This window comes from Leptonychotes weddellii, chromosome 6 (genome assembly GCF_054177405.1).
Source record: "Leptonychotes weddellii isolate Sample4059 chromosome 6, ASM5417740v2, whole genome shotgun sequence".
Lineage (NCBI taxonomy): Eukaryota > Metazoa > Chordata > Mammalia > Carnivora > Phocidae > Leptonychotes > Leptonychotes weddellii.
In genome coordinates, this window is record NC_138374.1 from 86,979,404 (window position 1) to 86,999,701 (window position 20,298).

At 42.2% G+C, this 20,298-nt stretch overlaps 1 pseudogene; it reads right to left on the bottom strand.

Moving 5' to 3' along the window:
* Window positions 1-17,174: 17,174 nt before the first annotated feature.
* LOC115936700 (small ribosomal subunit protein uS5 pseudogene) lies at window positions 17,175-18,032 on the bottom strand (annotated as a pseudogene).
* Between the last annotated feature and the right edge of the window lie 2,266 nt (window positions 18,033-20,298).

Genomic DNA, 20,298 nt, shown 5'->3' on the forward strand with positions numbered 1-20,298 from the left:
GTATGGTAGTTCTATCTTCAATTTTTTGAGGAACCTCCATACTGTTTTCCAGAGTGGTTGCACCAGCTTGCATTCCCACCAACAGTGTAGGAGGGTTCCCCTTTCTCCGCATCCCCGCCAACATCTGTCCTTTCCTGACTTGTTAATTTTAGCCATTCTGACTGGTGTGAGGTGATATCTCATTGAGGTTTTGATTTGGATTTCCCTGTTGCTGAGCGATTTTGAGCACTTTTTCATGTGTCTGTTGGCCATTTGGATGTCTTCTTTGGAAAAATATCTGTTCATGACATAGGGTTTTTTTGCTACCATATGGCAACCTGTGACAAAGGAGAAAAAAGTTTAATACAATTTAAAAGCAAGAAATAACCTGAGTGGTTTCCATGGGAGAAAATACAGAAGAAATATAGTGAATATTGCAGTGGACAGCTGACCCCACCCCCTTTAGGACTGAAGCCCTTCTCTCCAGGCCACTGGTAGGGTTAGAAGCTAACCACCCTCAGCTGGAGCTGTCTCTGGCCATTGTCTTCAAAAAAGCTGAAGAGAGCTGCCTTAGCCAACTGTCCCTTTTCCAGGCCGGCACCCAGTGACTGGTGGATGTGGGAGATGAAAGGCTTGACCTCAGGCCGCAGTTTGGGGGATTCTGAAAGGCCATCAGCTCCAGAGCTCCTGCAGGATTGGCTGAGACCTTTGTTGTTACTGAGTCATGGTTCTCTGCCCTCTCTGCTTCTGACAACTCTCCAGGGTGCTGATACAGAGGACACTCCCCAGTAAATCTCCTGCATGCAGATCTCGGAGTCTGCTGCCCTACAAACTTAAGATGAAGGGAATAATGGCAGCTAATATTAATGAGCACTTAACACATGCCAGACCCTGTTTTGGGTGCTTTACATCAAATGCTCACTGTACCAGGTGAGGTAGAGCTAAGGAAACTGAGACACAGAAAGATTAACAAATTTGTCTGTAGTTACACAGTGGGGAGCTGAAAAGTGTCAGGATTCAAACCCAGGCAGCCTGGAAGGGCAGCAGGGGATAAGTGAGATCAGCAGAGAGGGAGGAGAAAGGAGAGAGTGGTCAGGGAAGTAGGGGGGACACATGGTACAGCATTGGGGGGCAGAGAAGAACTACAGTAGGAAGCGGTGATGGAGGGAGGGTCTGAGAAGGAGTGAGGGAAGGCCTTTAGGCTTCCTCAAGTGTGAAGTCAACGAAGGCAAATTATTCACTTTTTTTTCAAAAGGTATACCTCATTTTCACCAAAATCTTGAGCCAGAATGTTTCTCTAAGCCTCAAAAATAAATGCATTAGGGGCACTTGGGTGGCTCAGTCATTTAAGCATCTGCCTTTTGGCTCAGGTCATGATACCGGAGTCCTGGGATGGAGCCCCACATGGGGTTCCCTGCTCAGTGGGGAGTCTGCTTCTCCCTCTCCCTCTGCCTTTCCTTCTGCTCGTGCTCTCTCACTCTCTGTCTCAAATAAATAAATAAAATCTCTAGAAAAAATAAATGCATTAGAATTCTGGAGTCTGATAAAACCAAATAGTGGTGCAGATGTGAAACAAGAGTCTAGAGCCTGGCTCTGATACCAGCGCTACGGGAAGCGCTTGGCCCCACCCATCTATGACCCCGCAACCGCAGTCCTAGACACACACCCCAGAGGAGAGTCTGCACGTCTCCTAGGAGATGTGTAGAAGAATGTTCGTACTAGTATTGTTGTAAAAGTAAAGAACTGGAGACAATGATGATAATCCATTAAGTAGAGAATGGATATATAACTCGCGGTCCAGTTACTTACCACACGGACACTCAGAGCAACTGTACAAGAATGAACCACAGGGATACGCAGAGCACTCCTGAGTCCCACACACATAGTGCTGGCCGAAATAAGCAAATTTCAAAATAAAAATAGTAATACTGACAGAACACTTACTCCGTGTAGGGCACTAGTCTAAGTACTTTACATGTGTTAGCTCATTTACTTCTACCAAGACCCTAAAAGTTTAGATATTATTATTACTCCTATTTTATAGAAGTGGAAACCAAATCATGCAGACATTAAGTAAATTGCCTAAGGTCACACAGATACTAAAGGACTGAGCTAGAATTTGAACACAGGCAGCTTAACACTAGAGATCATACCCTTATCACTCTAATCTTCTGCTTTGCCGGGTACTGTGGTACAATTCTTAAATGAAGTTTAAAAATAAGCAAAACTAAATATATGCGGTATGTGAATGTGTGTGTATTATATATATATAGATTTAGATTTTATTTATTTATTTGACAGAGAGAGAGATAGTGAAAGCAGGAACACAAGCAGGGGAAGTGGGAGAGGGAGAAGCAGGCTTCCCACCGAGCAAGGAGCCCGATGCGGGACTCGATCCCAGGACCCCGGGATCATGACCTGAGCCGAAGGCAGACGCTTAACGACTGAGCCACCCAGGCGCCCTGTGTGTGTATTATATACACAGATATGAACACACGTATTCCCCCTGACTATATATAGTATGTGAATATTCGTATAATAATATATTATATATTAATTATACATTAACATAATATATTAATTATATAATACTAATATTAATTAATATATATTATACAAATATTATTTATATATAATACACACACAGGGTATAATGAACTCCCAATTCAGGATGTTGTTGCCTCTTTAGTTGGAGAGACAATGGAAGGGGACAGGGAAGGAGACTACCAAGGTGTTGATAATTTCTAGTTCTTAAGATGGTAGAGGGTTTATTGGGGCTTCTTATTCTGCTTCACAACCTCATATAATACATAAAGGTAGCATGTAAGTCATGCATCCAATATTACATTAAAAAGGAACCATCTGGGGAACCTGCTGAAATGTAAATTCATAGGCCCAACCTGAGAATTTTAATTCAGGGCCAGGAATCTGCATTTTTAAAATGCAGTCCAGGTGGTTGTCCTGGGGAGTCTGGAGCCCATGATCTGAACATCCCTGAGATAGAGGCTGGGGCAGATGCTTACCCACTAGTATCAGTGGTCTATTGCTACTTAGCAAATAACCCTTAACTTAGTGGCTCAACTAGCAGCCATTTTCACAGCTGGAAGTTGGAGCTGGGGCCGGCTGGCCTTCACGTGATCTCTCACCCTCAGCAGGCCTCACTGGGCTTTCCCAGGTGTCAGGCTGCATTTTCAGAGAGCGGGAGAAGCTGGGGCAGCCGGAAGATGGCAGCAGTGTAAGTGCCTGGCATTAAGCATTTTGATTGTAGCATCATGGCCTGACTTTAAGCTCCTGATGGCAGAGGCATCCATTTCAAAGACATCCCTCTCCAAAATAGTGCCAGTTGTGGGACACAGTGACTAGCAAAACCAGTAGATAAGGAAGTAGGACCCCCCGTGCCCCCTCATGAATTTCCCTTTTTAGAAAGCCCTGGGGAACCTAGCTAACTCAGGAGTGGCCAAGCTTCTCGCTCCCCTTGCCCTAATTCCTGCTCTTATGTTTTAAATTCACCAATAAAGAGTCAGCCTGTGAAACACTACCCCACCCTTGGACCCTAATAGAGGCAGAGCCCCAGGTTCACCCTCCCCACAACTCTCTCGCTGAGACTTTTCTGGGTGGCCCTTGGGCATGCCATGTATCCTCCAGGACCTATGAGTACAAATCTTGTTCTTCAAAGACCCCAGATGGCTTTGCTGAGGTGCACATTGCAATCATAACAAGAACTACAAGGGCAGATGAAGACACAAGCTCGGCCCTAGTAGTGGTTGGGGGAAACGAGTGTAGGGCTCGCTAGGCGTCAGTATGGCCCAAGTGAGGGCCTCGGGCATTCCTAGCGCAGAACAACACTGGCAATAAGCCGGGACCTGGAACCTTCATAATGTCACGTTTTCTACTCTCGATTGTAGAAAACAATCGCAAGGTGAGGTCAGATAGAAGGTGTAGAGAAATGGACTGTCCCTCAGGATGCGAGGAATAGTGAAGGCCATTGCAAAGAAGTGTGCATACAGGGATGGGTAGAATTATTGCAGCTGTCTTTGTAAGCACTTTATTACCCCAATGATGGAGCATATGCATTTGGTCAGAGTATCTTTAGCACTTCCTTTTTTTTAACCACATTGTTGAGGTATGATTGACATGTAGAGAGCTTCACATATTGAAATATGAGTTTGGAGATAAATATACACTCATGAAACCATCACCACCATCAAGGCCAAGGCATGACCATCATGTCCCAAAGCTTCCTTTAATCTTCTTTATTATTATTATTATTAATTATTATTAATTATTATTATGTGTGTGTGTGTGTAGGGAGTGGGTAAGAACAGCTTAATCTTTTGTGCTTCTGATGTTCTTTCTGGCACACACTGTGGAGACAGGCAACTGACCAATGATTTAAGGCCTGAGATCCTGACCAAATTCATCTTTGCTCAAAATTACACCTGCTCCAACATACAAGTGGCAACATTGTTTATAATAGCAAAATTCTAGAAACAACTTAAATGTTCATCAATACTGGACAAGTTAAATTATGGTACATTTCTATAACAGGTATACTTAATATAATAATCCATCCATTAAAAAGAATAAAGTAGATCTATTGACACAAAATTATCTCCAAGATAAATTAGTAAATGAAAAAAAAGCAAAATGCAGAAGAGTGTATATACTACATTTCCATTTGCATTTTTAAAATTTATTTATTTGAGAGAGAAAGAAAGAGGAGAGAGAGAGAGAGCGGGGAGGGAGGGCAGAGGGAGAGGAAAGAATCCAAAGCAGACTCCCCGCCAAGCATGGAGCCCTATGCTGGGCTCTCACGACACTGAGATCATGACCTGAGCTGAAATCAAGAGTCTGACACTTAACCGACTGAGCCATCCAGGTGCCCCAGCCCATTTGCATTTTTAAAGGATGCTTTGTATATATAAGCTCTCTCTTGAAGGATGCACAAAAAGAAGAAACTGTCAATATTGGATTTCTCAGAGGAAAAATATGGACAACTGGGAGGCTGGGGTATGAGGGGGACTTATTTTTGCATTGTTTGAATTTTATCATCATGAGTATGAATCATTACCTGGTTGAAGCACATGAATAGAATAAATAAATTCATTGTTCTTTCTTGCCTATGTACTCTCACCTCGGAAGAATACCAGAAATAGTGGTTTAAAGATTTAAGAGAAAATAAGATTTAGATATCTGTGAATGGCTGAGGTCGATGCCTTTAAGATAAGTAGTAGAATGCCTTCTCCAACTCTGATCTTAGCAGAGGAGAGGACAAGGTCATAACATTGAGGTTGTCAGCCTAGAGCCCAGAGGTCTTTGTAGGACACCAGTTCTATCTGTTAGCCAGCCCCCCCAAAAAGCAGGCTTGTACCCCCCAATTTTAGGGTCTTACTGCACCATGAAAATAGGGATTGTCTCTGATGAAGGAAAGACAATTTCTCCTAGGAAATTCTTTTCTCATTTCCTCATCAAGGCAGTTAAAAAACTGGACACTTCAGAAACCATCACTCCGGTCCCTCTTCCCAAGTAACTAGTTGGGATGATTCATTCAACAAGTTTCTTTTCTTAGCTTTATGCAGACATAATGAAAGGAGATAACACGGTGGAGGTATTTTGGGGAGATATCTGTTACAAGAAATTCACTTCAGGTTGCTAGCCCTAAACACCCAAATCTCCTTTCAGGAGCAATTTTGTTCGTGGCTTGAAACAACCTGTAACGTATCTCTGAAAAAGAACACCCAAGGTGCTAGCCCTGAGGGCTTTGTTCACTTGGCTTAGATCAGACATTCCTCATCTCTAACCCAAGACAGTCCTCAGTCCTCGGTTCTTAATGAGAAGCTGTTGCTTGACCATGCTCCAGGTTCCCTGGTAAGTAAGACTGAGCCAGTATGCCATCCTCAGGGTGGTGAGGGCCCCACTGACCCATCACCAACAATGACCACACTTTATGGACCTTTGAGCCCAGTCCAGATTTTGTTACCTTTTGTCCTGTTATAGACTCAGATGAGGTCTCCTTAAGGCAGCCATACTCTGTCTTTGAAAACAAGAATGTTATTTTAGGATGTAGCTCATTTGATGCCTCCTTATTTGGCACATATACCTGTTTTTAATTCTACTAAGTATGTATAGTTAGAAATTAATCAGAAGGAATGATTAGATTCCTTTTGGAAGAGAGAACACAGAGAAACAAAGAACAAGAACATTCTCTCAAACAGGAAATAATTCTACCACTCATCAGCAGCCTCCAATGTAACTAAAACAATCATTGCGCAAATTTGAAATACCAGGTCTGGTACAACCTGTAACTTCCTTGCAGCATGTATGCCTTGCTTGGCACTTTCCTGTCCCACATATTTACGTAGTTTGTGTCTGAATGAGTACTGGGTTTTGAAAATGTCCCTGGCTCCACAGATAGATGTAAGTCAGGAAATGTTGGATTTGGAGGCAGGGCAGGAGCTCTCCCAACTTGTTCTGGTTAAGGTTGAAATGTTGCTTATGAAACCACACATGTGGGGACATCTGAGAAACAGACAGGCCCATTTCCTCTCTTCCTCCTGGGGGATTCCCCTGAGGAAGCTGGAGGTTCCCACCCTGGGCATCAGCCCATGGCTGAAGTCCTCCTTCATCCCACTTGAGCTCAAAGATTCTTGAAGAATACTCTCTTCGGGGCTCTTTTCCCTCCAGAATAGAAGTGGCAGTTGCTATCCTGCCCACTATAAATTACAGAAAGGACAACCAAAATTTCTCTGTTCCTCCTATGAGCTGGGCATGGGGCCAGGTGTTTTTTACACGTATTTTTTCATTTTATCTTTTTAACAAATCCCTAAAGTAAGAATTACTATCTTCCCTGTACAGGTTCGTTACCCAAAACCCAGAGTGAAGTGACTTTTCCAAGGTTGTTCAACTAAGAAATGGCAGAAGCAGGATTTAGGGCCAGGTCTAACCTCAGAACTTGTGCTTTTTATAAAATCCCCCTCCCCTGCCCTCATTTGGTGGTACCTAAAGTTCCCAGCATTTCATTTATTCTTTTTTTTAGCCCCCCTATTAATTGAAGGCTCCTAATAAAATGCGAATGTGTCCCAGATCAGTAACACATTAAAAATCCACAAAGATCTTGTGTTCTGAAGACAAAATAAGTCTTGTGTGGATTCTGCACAGCATAGACCACCTGGGCAAAGGCAGCAAACTTTTAAAAAAACAACTGAGATTTGACAGCAGTTTTGAGTTTACAGAGCACTTTTATAGACAGAACTGGATTAACCCTTACAGTGCTTCTGTGGTATCATCTTACCTGTAGTGCAGTTTATCAATGATGAAAGGGAGTGTGAGAGAAGCTCAGTACTTTGTCTGTGGTCCCACATCCAGTAAATGACAGGCCAAAGCTCAGTACTTTGTCTGTGGTCCCACATCCAGTAAATGACAGGCTGAGGTCTCCTGACTCTGTCCTGGCACCAACAATCTCTGTTGATTTTGAACAATCCTCGAGGACCCATAGGACCAAAAAAAAAAAAAAAAGCAAGCCCTCACAATTGCTCCAATGTTTGAACTTGTCCAAGTTAAACTTGCTTCTTGACTGAGTTAAAACATGGCAATGATGATACTGGATCATTAGATAGCAAATTTATTAGCATGGAGTCTTTTTCCTGATTAAGACTTCACAGTGTGCGGTGTAGCTCCAAACATTTGAAATGTTTTCAAGTACTCAGTGGCAGTGAGAGAGTGGAAAAGAAATGAGAGACCAGAGAGTGACCTTTGGCTTTGAATGTCATCCTTAAACCATTGAACATTGATCATTGATGCATTGCTCGTTCTTCCTTTCACTCAAGTATTTTTTGAATGCCTGCAATCTGCCAGGAATATTACAGAGATTACAGATACACCAACAAATGGGACACAATCCCGTCCTTCATGGAGTTTATGGCCATGGAGAAGACTTTGGTATGCACATAAATAAGTAAATAAATGGAATGAGCTCAGGTTGTTAGGCTGGAAGAAGCTAAGCAGGCTGAGGGGCGCAGAGTGGTTGGGACGGGTGGGTGTGCACAGGAGTATGTCTGCCAGATGGACCAGGAAAGAGTTTTCTGAGGAGGTGATATTAGTATAAATGGGAAAGAAGAATCATCCCAGAGAAGTCCATTTTTAGCAGAGGAAACAGCATGGCTTGAGTCAAGAAGAGGCTGGGGGAGTTCAAAGGACAGATGGACAGGGTAAGCAGAGAGGGGTTAGTGAAAGGGGGGCGGTGGGAGAGGAGGCGGGGGTAGAAGGTGCTCCAGATCACGACATGCTCCCGAAGCCAGGAGACTGCTTTGTTCTAGTTAACAGGAAGCCATTGCATGATTTTAAGCAAGATAATCTGATTTTTTTCCAAAAGGGTCATTCTTCCTACTATAAGAATGGGCCACAGGGGAGCAAAAGTCAACTCAGGGAGAAGACTGTAGAAGGCAGACAGATGATAAAGATGGGACATGCTCAGGGGCAGCCCAGTGAGGCAGATAATGGCCGGGGACCAAGTCTGGCCCTTGTGGAAATAGTCTGCCAAGCCCTGGAGTAGGAGATTGTGAGAAATGGTACATTCAGAAACTATTTCAGATGTGGAGGTAGCAGGTTGGGGTTGGATGTGGAGGCAGGGGGCAGAGTGGCAGAGCCGAATCCAGGGTGCCGGCAAATAGGTAAATGGTGACATCATTCACAGAGATGGGAAAGACCCTGGGAAGAGCAGTTTTGAAGCAGGGAAGTTTAAAATATCATTGTGATATTTTTTAGTGTGATCAGCTAACACAAACCCCATTTTTAAGGTTTTTTGTTCATTAGGACAATAAGAGTGATGAACAAAAACTGCCGTTATTGACACTATTATTCCTGTTTTATGGATGCCTAAACTTGCATGCTCTGAACTGTCCACACTAAACTATTCTCTGGAGAAGCATATGCACATGACAAAATGATTTGTAGTATTATTGTCATTTTACTCCAATCACTCAGCCAAACCCCATTCCTGAAGCACCTGGATGACCCATATTCTCTATTCATACATTTGGAAAGACTTTCTTTCTCTGCTGGGAAAAAGTTAATAATTTTATAGAATTGTGTCCTACAAATTCAGTTTTCAACCTCTGCTGAGTCTTTGGTTTTACCTGGCAGGTCTTTTATGTGTCCCACGTGAACTTTCTTGGGACAAACGAGCAAACACATTTTTTGGTGTTGTTATGTGTTGTTCTCCTAACAACATTTGGAATGGTTGTGACTCTCCTCAAGCCTCCAGCTGCCACTTCCCTCAGAGAATCATAATCTTCAGCTCTTAGGGTACACTGTGGCCATCAGGCAAGGGTACCCTCACCATCTTCCTCCACCAATCCAGCTTCTTCTCATCTACTGCTTCTGCTTCCCTCCTGTCCCCATATTTCAGTGGAAGAGGTGTCCCTTTTCCTACTAAACTTACTGGATTCCATCCCTCCTAACCCCTGGGACCTTACTCCATCACTTATCATCAGACCAAAAACACAATAACTGCCAAATAAGCAAACAACAACAACAAAGCATCAGCCACACCATCTACTTCCACGCATCCCCTTAGCGCCCCTGTCTCTTCTCCTTCCCTTTTTAGCCAAACTACTTGAAATAGTCATTTAAATACACTTTCCATTTATATTCATCACTCATGCTGTCCTCAATCTTTGGTAAAATCAGCTACTGATTACCGAGAACTTAGATATTCCTGGCACTGCAGAAAGTCTATTACATTGATTATTTCCTTTGAGTCCTGAAAATACTGTGAAGAAATCATTATTATCCCCCATTTTATAAAGACACTGAGTCTGAGAAAATTAATTTGACCACTGTCACTCCTAGTACATGGAAGAGCTGGGGTTCAAATCAAGAATGTCCTCCACTGGGGTGCCTGGGTGGCTCAGTCGGTTAAGCGTCTGTCTTTGGCTCGGTTGGTGATCCCAGGGTCCTGGGATCGAGCCCCACATGGGGCTCCTTGCTCAGCGAGGAGTCTGCTTCTCCCTCTCCCTCTGCCCCCCCTTGTGCTCTCTCTCCCTCACTCTATCTCAAATAAATAAAATTTTAAAAAAATGTCTTCCACTGACCTAAATAGCTAGAATGTCTCCCCTTGCAAACTAAGGGTCACTTGTTGACTTAGTAAAATGAACATTTAGAATTTGAATACAAGTTTTCATTTGCCTATTGATTGCATGGGATTGTATGTTTTCTTGTTTATTTGTTTTTACTATACCAAACTGCCTTTTGCTGAGAATTTCCTTATACTATCTAGGGATGGGAGTATAGAATTTAAAATTTTATTACTTTGGGAAAGCGAGGCCTTCTTGATGGTAATTCTATCTGTAAAGACCCTAAGGCTTTCACTTAATAATGATGTTTCTTCTCTCTTCCAACAGAGCAGATAGATACTTCTAAAATCGACAGATTGGTGATACACACTGCAGCCAAGCTCTGCTGGGAAATAACAAATGCATATGCATTCATAAGATTCAGAAATAGCTGCAAAGCAGAGAACACTGTGTCTGGATACTCCAGTCACACACATGAGAATCCCAGTCCCTGTCTACTTCATGCCCATTGGACTTAAAGGATGTAGTCAAGGGGCATGGCTGTGTGCATCTGTTCAGATGTCTCGGTCCAGGTTATGTTAATTACCTGGATGTAGAACCCTAGTTGTTAGAGCCAGGAAAAAACTTTTTTTTTTTCATTTCTTTCTTTTTTAAAAAAAATTTCAGCTTTATTGAGGTATAATTGACAAATAAAATGGTAAGATATTTAAAGTGTACATCATGATCATGGTAATTTGATATACATATACATTGTGAAGGGACTCCCCCCATATAGTTCATTAATGCATCTGCCATGTCACATATATATTTTTTTGTGAAACTATTTCAGTTCTACTCCCTTAACAGATTTCACTTATCAGTGTTATCAACTATAGTCCCATGTTTTACCTGAAATCCTCAGTCCTTATTCATTTTTTAAAAAATTTATTATTGAAGTATTGTTGACATACAATGTTTTATTAGTTTCAGGTGTACAGACCTTATTCATCTTATAGCTGAACATTTGTACTAACATCTCTTATTTTCCCTACCCTGGTCCCTGGCAACCACTTTTCTACGAGTTTGACTTTTTTTCATTTCTTTTTTAGATTCCACATGTAAGTGATGCTCTGCAGGATTTGTCTTTCTGTGTCTGACTTATTTCGCTTAGTATAATGCCCTCAGGGTCCATGCATATCATCCCAAATGGCAGGATTTCCATCTTTCTCATGGTTGAATAATATTCCTGTGTGTGTGTGTGTGTGTGTATGTATCACTTCTTTATCCACTTTTCCATTGATGGGCACTTAGGTTGTTTCCATATTTTGGTTATTGTGAATAATGCTGCAATAAACATGGCAGTACAGAAATCTTTTCAATATCCTGTTTTCATTTCCTTTGGATATATACCTAGAAGTGGGATTTCTGGATCATAGGGTAATTCTTTTTTTTTTTTTTAAGATTTTATTTATTTGACAGAGAGAGAGATAGCAAGAGCAGGAACACAAGCAAGTGGAGTGGGAGAGGGAGAAGCAGGCTTCCCGCCAAGCAGAGAGCCTGATGCGGGGCTCGATCCCAGGACCCTGGGATCATGACCTGAGCTGAAGGCAGACACTTAACAACTGGGCCACCCAGGCGCTCCGATAAGGTAGTTCTATTTTTAATTTTCTGAAAAACCTCCCTACTGTTTTCCACAGAGGCTGAACCAATTTACATTTCCACCAACAGTGCATGAGGGTTCCCTAGGAAGAACTTTAAGGACCCTAATTTTACCATTTCACAGATAAGAAAGTGGAGGTTCAGATGTGCCAAGTGAATTGCCGAGGCAAGTTTTGGAGAGTTGGGACTGACCTTGGTTCGCCTGACCCCTAACACAGTGCTCTTTCACCCTTGGTCACTTGATGTACCCAAGTCCTGTGTGTAGGGATACATGGGTTTGGGAGCTTGGAGATTCTAGCTGTTCCCTCACTGATATGCACCATGGTACTCCTGAGCCAGGCTGATGATTTCCCTTTTCCTCAGACTCCCCTGGGGATGAGAAACTTGGCATTCCAATCAGGGGCTCTTAGATTCTGAGCTTTTTAATGCAATGTGTCCTACTATCCTTGTGAATTGGAAAGAGCAAGGGCAACATGCTTTCCACCAGCTGGGGAGCCAAGGACTTGATGAAGATTACCTGATGTGGGTGTGCCCAGTGAGCCCTGCAACAGCAAACTGCAGCTCTCTGCCACATTCATCATTTTAGTCAATTAATTATATTCCAGCCTAAAAGGGCCATTAATCTCTATAGATTTTGTGCGTCAAACTCTAGAATCTCTTCTGTTGAAAAATATGCTGATCCACTTGCAAACTTGGAGCAGAGAAAAAGAAAAGACAAACAGGTGGCTCATCAAGTTTTGGCCAGCAATGCTCACTGTCGTGGGCTGACTCATGTTCTTGGCTGGAGAAGTGGATGCCAGTTCAGTGTCCTAGAAACCTGCTCTTCCACTGTGAAATTGGGGTCCTAAAAGCCACCAAATGGTTATGGCAGAGAGCTGGGGAAGTGCTGGAATGATCATTTCTAATATGTTCATCACTGTTCCCTCTCACCCCCATTTCCACCTCTAACCCTCGAATTTTTAATAAAAATCCTCTCAGTCTAAATGCTGTAGTGGAGGGGCGCCTGGGTAGCTCAGTTGGTTGACTGCCTTCGGCTCAGGTTATGATCCTGGAGTCCTGGAATCGAGTCCTGCATCAGGCTCCCTGCTCAGCAGGGAGTCTGCTTCTCCCTCTGACCCTCCCCCCTCTCATGTGCTCGCTCGCTCTCTCTCATTCTCGCTCTCTCAAATAAATAAAATCTTTAAAAAAACTATAAAAAAAATAAATGCTGTAGTGGAAAGAGCACCACAAAAACCTAAGCGTTTGATTTCTGTCTACTCTTCTTCAGCTGTGAGTCCTTAGCCAAGTCACTGAACCTCCTTGGGCTTTGTATCAGTTTGCTGATGCTGCTGTAACAAATGACCACATACCTAGTAGCTTGAAACAAACGTGGAGATTTATTCTGTCACCGTTCTTGAGGCCAATCTGAAGTCTGAAATTAGTATTGCTATGCTGAAATAAAGATGTTGGTAGGGCCATGATTCCTTCAGAGCTACTAGAGATAATCCTTCCTCCCCTCTTCCAGCTTCTGGTGGCTGAAGAAGGCATGCCACTAAAAGTAAATGACACTTGGCAGACAGCATTCATTTTATTTAATGAATATTTACTGAACACCCCTTCTGCTCTTACAGGTGCTGAGAATACAACAGTGAAGAAAACAGATTAAGTCTCTGCTCTTGTGGAGCTTGAGTCTGGTGGCTTATAAATAGCTATGGGATTCCTTAAATGCATGGTCATAAGGAGGAGACTTATTTCTACCCATTACCTACTCACTACCCTACTATTGTTACATGCTGAAGCCCTTCCAGTCTTTAAGAGTTTGTCTTAAATCCTGCCTCCTCCATGAAGCTTTCTTTGATCTAGTCCTGCGTGCTTAAACTTTCTTCTGAATCCCCCAGACACTACACTTTACCCTAACTATGTTTATCATATTCTGTTAGTCACCTTTAAAAGCTAGCCTCTCCACAGTCTCTTGAACATCTGGAATGACTTGTCATTTCTGCTCCCAGCTCATTGGCCAGGACTATTATATGGCTCAATCCAACTATAAGGGAGCTGAGAAATGAAATCCTACCATGTGCCTGGAAGCCAAAGCACAGGAAAACCTTGGGAAATAACACTTATGACCATCACAGTGCACTCTTTTGGTTAACAAATATTTGGCACATTTTCCCTCCCACAGGCAAAGTACTCTCATGCCACCCCATGGGAGACAACCCAAAAATTCTATGTGGACACCAGCTGAAAGTCTAGGGGCTATGGGTGATGCAAGGCAGTCTCTATATTAGATGGTAATGCTCAGTGGTGTCCACATCAGATCTGGATGTGACTCATCTTGATGTGCAGCTCTATGAACTAAATTAAAATGTCTTATGTCCTATATTAGTTTCCTATGGTTGTCATAACAAATTACCAATAATTGGTGGCTTAAAATTTATTTATTCTCTCACAATTCTGGAGACCAGAAGTTTGAAATCAAGATGTCAGGAGGGCTGTGCTCCCTCCAAAGACTCTGGGAGAGACTCCCTCCTTGCCTCGTCCAGTGTCTTGCATCTGCAGGTGTTAGTGTGTGGCTACACCACTCCATTCTCTGCCTCTGTCTTCACGTGGATTCTTCTCTACTGTCTGTGTGTGCATCCTTCTCTGTGTGACACTCGTCATTGGATTTAGGGCTCACTCGGAGAATCCAGGATGATCTTATTTCAAGAGTCTTTTTTTTTTAAAGATTTTTTCATTTATTTATTAGAGAGAGAGAGAGCATGAGACGGGGGAAGGGCAGAGGGAGAAGCAGACTCCCCGCCGAGCAGGGAGCCCGATGCGGGACTCGATCCAGGGACTCCAGGATCATGACCTGAGCCGAAGGCAGTTGCTTAACCAACTGAGCCACCCAGGCGCCCCTTATTTCAAGAGTCTTAATTTAATTACATCTGCAGACTCTTTTTTTTTCTGGAATAAGGTCACATTCATAGGTTGAGGGATTAAGATATGGACATATCTTTTAGAACATATGATTGCAGCTCACTCTAGTCTTTCCTCTGGCCAAAACTCACATCCATCCACAAGCAAAATACATTCAAATCCCAAAAACTCTCCAACTTTTTAGCCCATAACAACAACATTAGCTCTAAGTCCCAATCTTATCCAAATGTCATCAGTTCAAAAAATCCCCACTGTCGTGACCTGAACCATTTAAATCTGTTTATGGATGAGACTCTGAGTATACTTCATCCTGGGAAAAAAAATTCCTCTCTATTTAAGAATGCATGAAACTAGGAAACAAGTTACATGCTCCCCAAACACAATGGTGTGATAAGTATAGGATAGAAATTCCCATTCTAAAAAGGAGGAATTGGGGAAAACTAAGAGGTCACTGGTCCCAAGCAAGGTCTTAGTCCAGCAGGGGAAATTCCATTAGGTTCCAAAGCTAGAGAGTAATCCTTTGTGGCAATACTCCACCCTCTGGGCCCATGATGGCTCGACTGGTCTCTGTGCCACCTGTTATGGCTCTGCCCCTGTAGCCATCTTTCCTTTTTTTGTGGGGTAACATGTGTTTGCAGTTGAGTAGCTCTATCAACCAATTTCCTGACTGTAGAGTTTTGGAAGGCCCATGGCCTTCTTTCATTTTTTCCTGTCTTTGTCACTTTCAGTACAAGCTGTCAGTCATTTTTTTATTACAACTACAAAGACCCCTTTTTGGGGTTCATGTTCACATGTTCTGGTGATTGGAATGTGGACCTATCTTTTTGGGGACCACCATTCAATCCACTACATGCTCCCATCCCCATGCCCAATATACACTAGTGGAATACAGACAGGATAACTGAAATAAACACTTTGGTTCCTAAGTGAAAAGAATATAAGAATCTCCAGTCATTGGTCTGTAGCAATTCTGAACTCTTACCTGGCAGATGTTGTGATGGCCCTCTATTTTGGGAGTGGGTAATGCTTCTTGATTAACCCATACCCTTGGAGTATTTCCCCAGCCTGATGTTCTCCTTGGATCTTCCCCAAGTCTACCTCTTGGGGAGATCCTTCTTTTTCCATAATCCTGAAATGGTATTTTAGAACATGCCCTTCTTGAGATCTGAACAGCTTTCTCAGTCATAGACTGGTAGGATCCAAGTGTCATTTTGAATTTTGAGTACCGTAAACGTTTTTAGTACAGGCTCACAGTTTCTTTGGCAATATAACTTTAAAAACTCACTGAGATCCTTATCTATTTGCTCCTACTCAGTTCTATGTGCCAATAGCCACACCTACAGTTCTTTCCCAGACATTTCTTACATTTGATATACTTTTATGCTTTCTTTATCTTGTGACTTTCTTTCAAATTATTTATGAGTTTCTCAGTCTATCAGCCTTCAGTGGGAGAACCACACGTCTAATATCTTTTCTCTGAACTATTTTGCTCAACTGCAGGTATATACTGGTTACCATGAAATTAAATGGATCTCTGCTCTGAGACACCTTATTTCATTCAGAGGTTTGACAAATGGGTGTTATGGTCACGCCCTTGATTCCATCCTTTACTCAAGGCTGAATTTTAGTTGGTTCAAAGATCCTCACAGTTTTATCCTTTACTGCTTAGCATAATAAAATATAGTCTTTTTTACCCCTACACATACCCAAATTCCTAGATATTCTCTATTTCTTTCTCTGGGCTTATCTTTTTCTTGTGCCTTGTCAAGTTCAGCCAGCTAAACAAACACATGTTACTACCTTTCTTTCTTTCTTTCTTCTTTCTTTCTTCCTTCCTTCCTTTCTTTCGTTCTTTCTTTTTTTTTTTTTTTTTGAGAGAGAGAGAGAGAGAGGGTGGGAGGGAGGGGGAGAGCGTGGAGGTTGTGGGTGGAGGGGCAGAAGGAGAGAGAGAGAGAGAGAATCCCAAACAGGCACTACACCCAGCGCAGAGCCTGATGTGGCGCTCAATCCCATGACCCTGAGATAATGACTTGAGCTGAAATTAAGAGTTGGATGCTTAAGGGACTGAGCCACCCAGGCGCCCCTACTAACATCCTTTTTATAGCATTTTCTCTGATATGTGAAAGTTCATTAGGGACCTCATTTGCCTTCCAAGTTATAATTGGCAGCATTTTTATTAAATATTTTGTCACTGTTAGCATTCTTCTAGCTTCCAATAATAGTTTGTTTCTGAATCAGCTAAAAAGTACAGATTTTGTTGAAGTAACAAAAGACTTCAAAACGCTTTTAAATACAAAGTTTTATTTTTTTGTTCACACTATATGTCTAATGTAGATTGGCTGGGTGGGTGGAGGGTTGCTTTTTGTATTCTGGATTCCAAAATAATGGTTACTGTGTGTCTTATGTAATTTTCAACCTTAGTATCAGTTGTGTTGTCTACATGTTAAACACTTCGGCATCAAAACACAAAAATTAATTAAACAATTTCCTTTCACTAGCTTCATTCAAATAAGTAGAAAACTCACAGCTGAAACTATTTTTTTGAATTTTATTTATTTTAACAGGCTTTGATTCACTTTCTTTTTCTCATATAAAACTATGTGGTGGCCACAGCTGGAGCCTGGTGTGGGTCTTTACAAGACAGTCAGTGAATCCCTGATAGGGAGACTTGGTGAACCCAATCTCTTTCCAGAGGTCAGGGGTGAGATAGCTGTACGTCTCAGAAATGGCATCAAAAGTGGCTGTAGCCAAGTTGCCGAGGGTAACAGTGCAGCCCCTGGTGGGAGCGAGGTGTATCAGTCATCAATCCCAGCCATCATCAATAGTTTCTTGGGCACAGGGTCTGGGACAATGCCATTGCCTCCGGGGGTGGCAACGAGGTGCACCTGCACAGAGCCATAGAGGCCGGTCATCTCACCTGGAACAGTGCGGGGCTTGCTGATCTTGTTCCCCTAGTAGCCTCACTGTACGGGGATGATGGAAAGCTTGGTCAGGATGGAAGCCCCATGGATGGCAGTGGCTACCTCCTTGGAACACTTAACACTTAGACCAACATGTGCACTCTAGTCTCCGATGGCAACAAACGTCTTGAACCTGGTCCGCTGGGCAGCACAGGTCTGCTTTTGCACAGGCATAATCTTCAAAACCTCATCCTTGAGGGATGCCCCCAGGAAAGAGTCAATGGTCTCAGATTCCCTGATGGGCAGAGAGACAAGATAGATCTCGTGCAGGGACTTGATCTTCCCTTGACCAAGTGGTCCAGCGTGGTGACAAGGATCCACTCCTTATCCTTGTCCTTGCCTCCCTGAGCTCCCAGCCTCTGCCCCACCCAGGCTCACCCCAATCCCTCCCCAACCCCAGCCCAGAAGCCCTAGGGAAACCTCTGTGGAAGCCCCGTGGCTTTCCATTCCAGGGGCTTCCAGGCTTCTGCTGCAGCACTGGCATTATCTGCCATTTGGTGCTGAAACTATCTTATTTTTTAAATTAGCAAACCTTAGTTCTGAGTTATTGAGCAAAAGTGACATGATGGCTGAGGATCTGAACATTTGTGGCCCACAACAAAATGAGTACCACGAGCAATTTCTCCTTGCTTCAGTACATAGTATATTTGATGGAAATAATCTCAGCTTCCATGCTGATAACATTGAGATGTGGGTGTGGTGGTGATTAGAGATATTTCCCAAATATTTACAGTTCTCCCCCTGTACTTCCAGGCCCCTGGGTGGATGGATAGGTCTGTGACTATTTCTGACCCATAAGTGCTAAACAAAGTGAGACCTTCAAAAATTTTCTTTCCCTTTGCCACCGTGACCAGCAATATTTGAGACGATGGCTGTTTAATCAGCCTGGGTTCTATAGTAAAGAGATGAGAACAAAATTTGAATTTTGTTTTTCAGAGTCATTTGAAGTTTCTGTGTTACTTCAACAAAATCTGTACTTACTGATACAGAAATTGAAACTATTATTGGGGGCTGGAAGAACCAACTTGTTAAAACAAGACTGTATTGCAAACATGCTGGGTTATCTAACAGGTCATGAGGGAAAGTTGAACAACAACAAAAAACCATTAAAGGACTTGAAGACATCAGACCCTTAGGAGAAACTGAATTTGAAGATTGAAATGTTCTCAGGGCTCTTTCTGTCTTTCCATTCTGCTTTTTTCACACCTCGGCTTTTTTTCTCCTCTTTCACCACAGGTCAGTCTTTCTACAGATGAGAAAATATGGCTGTGGACAGTTTTTAGTTTTATGCATTACAGTGTTGGTCACCTGAAAGGGACTGGGTTAATTTTGTCCCAAGTACATGATGAAATCCAAGAAATAGACTCATTGGTATGAGGCAGTTATCTACCCTTGAACCAATCAGTTGTGGTTGCAATGTAATTGTACTTGCAACAGCTGATTGATGGGAGTATGGGGACCATGGGATCGTGGGGAGGGTGGAGACTCTCTGCTCATGTGGGAGTGTGATTTCTTTGTACTTGTGTGGTGACTTCCTTCATACTCATGTGAATGAGGCAAGGGCTTTGAAGGGGTAATTCCTGCATAGGTATCCTCACTGCTTGTTCAAATCTTCTTCTTCTTCTTTTTTTTTAATGTTTCCTCACTAAGTTTGCTAGTTAGTTAAACAGGTCAAATAAACCATTTATTTTTGGACTCATTTAGGAAAAGCAAACATTTTCTTTAAAACATGAGGACAACAGAACAAGCAATTCATGAGAACATGGTCAAATGTTTCCTAGCTGAATTTACATAGTTTCAGAAAGTCTTTTATACCCTTGACCTCTTAGTGGAAAGAGAATTAGAGAGGCCTTTATTTATTTCTTGGGGCACTATGGGTCTCAAAAGGCATCAGTTAACATATTGAATCCTGGTGTCTCTAAAGAAATAGTTTTCTGCTCTTCTTTCTGGGTTTATAAAATATCATAGCAGCCTGCAACATCAAAATTATTACTTAGATATGAGTTGAGTGACTCACAACTTAATTAGGGATTCCAAAAGCTTTGTCTGGCTTCTCTCTTGAGAGTGTGCATTTATTCAATCCTTCTTTCCAAATAGTAGATGCTAACACCATGAAAAATCATTGCCATACTTCGGTAGTAAAGTTGACCACACTGACTCTCTATTCATAGTGCACGTATTGTGTATCATGGGGGAAGGTGATGCTTACTGCATTTTCTTTCCTAAAATGGAGGTGACAATACTGACCTCATGTCAAAAGGGTATATGCCTTGAATTTTATTATTTGTTTCTGATCAGAGTTATTGATGATTGCTTATTTTCCTTTGACATATACATTTGAGAAAGATGTATAACAACCCTTCAGAGTCTGACTTGTTCAACTGTTTGAGGGATAACAACAGAGTAAAGTAGATAAGTACTTGGAGAACTTGGGCCCTTGGGGCAATCTGAGACTGCCCAATGGCTCGGATGAACAATTTTCAGTGTCTCCGGTTTTCTATCAATGTTCCTAACTTATTTGTTGTAATTCAGCCTGAAGCTGAATTGTTAAAAAAATATCTGTCTTCAACATAGTAATTTTGGCAGTTATGAGATTAAAATATAATAAAGATCATTTAGAAATACATGAGTTAATATTTACTCAGAGTAAGGCTTCAATATTGAATTCCTTGAAGAGAACAGAATGCTGGTTAAAAAAAAAAAAATCAAACAACCAAAGAACAATAGAGAACTAAAAGCCACGCTGAATC